The following is a 1,374-nucleotide window of genomic DNA, read 5'->3' on the forward strand; positions in this document are numbered from 1 at the left end:
AAATAGGAGAATAAATAAAATAATAAAATAAAAAATAAAACAATAGAAAAATAAATAAAACAATGAATAAAAACTTAAATAAATAAATAAATAAATAAATAGAAACAAAGAACAATAATTAAAAGAATAAAAAAAGGGAATAGGAAAATAAATAAAAGAATATAAATTTTAAAATAGAATGAGCTTATTTAAAGAAGTGTTTTAAAAAAGTTGTTTAAAAGTAAACCATCGTTGCGTCGCAACAGAGGTAAAGCTTTGACTCCAACCTTTAACCCAAAAGTCCCAACGCACATGTCGAGGGAAAGTCAGTTTGGTATCTGCGACTGAATCACCTCACCGAGCCGCTGATAACGTGGTGTAATTATTGTACAAACACCAATACCAAACAAGTCGTAGTTCCAAGTTCACAAAACAACAGCAGATCCTAGAATAGAGTCCTTTCTAAAAAAAACTTCAGCAAATATACATATATAGGCGGCCCGAGTTCAACAAGTGTGTTGGTATTTCGGCCACACGTGCACCAAATTGTGAATAACATAGCTTGTCTTCGCTTCAGTAATTCAGAATATAATATGTTCATGAGATATTCGTGCTCGCCGCTTTTGATTTCTTCTCTAAACCAGCAAGTTTCAATTGATTCTTATCCTCAGTACTTGGCGTCTTTCACAAAACTTATGTGTCTGTCACGGTGTGTTTGGGACTTGGGTTAAAGGTTGTGGTCAAAGTTTTAGCTCCGTTGCGACGTAACGGCGGTTTACTTTTTACCTTCGTTGCGCCGCAACGGCTGTTTACTTTTTAGCTCCGTTGCGACGCAACGGCGATTTAGTTTTTAGCTCCGTCGCGCCGCAACGGCTGTTTAGTTTTTAGCTCCTTTGCGACGCAATGGCGGGTTACTTTTAAACAGCTTTTTAAAACACTTATTCAAATAAGCTCATTCTATTTTTCAATTCTTTCTTTTAATTGTTGTTCTTTGTTTCTATTTATTCTTTTACGTTTTTATTTATTATTTTATTTATTCTTTATTTATTCTTTTATTCTTTTATTTATTTTTTTATCTATTCTTTTATTTTATTTATTCTTTTATTTATTGGTGTTTTTCAATTTTGGGCTTTATGGTACACCATATTCGTTCCGTTGCCGCGATTGGTCACAATTTCCGATTACATTAGTTTAGAGCATCCGAATTTCTTGAATATTTCAGTAAGGAAGATGACATTGTTCCTCATACGTATTTGGGGTCGTTTCAATATTATAATATTGAAACAAGCATGTTTACAGCCCAATATATGCGTGTTGGTGTGGGGGTGTATACGATCTGTGGCTAATTCATTGCCATGAAAATCTACTTGAATGTACATGCATCCCTCAGAAAAA

Source organism: Saccoglossus kowalevskii, chromosome 3 (assembly GCF_978046115.1).
Source record: "Saccoglossus kowalevskii chromosome 3, keSacKowa6.1, whole genome shotgun sequence".
In the NCBI taxonomy this organism is placed as follows: Eukaryota; Metazoa; Hemichordata; class Enteropneusta; family Harrimaniidae; genus Saccoglossus; species Saccoglossus kowalevskii.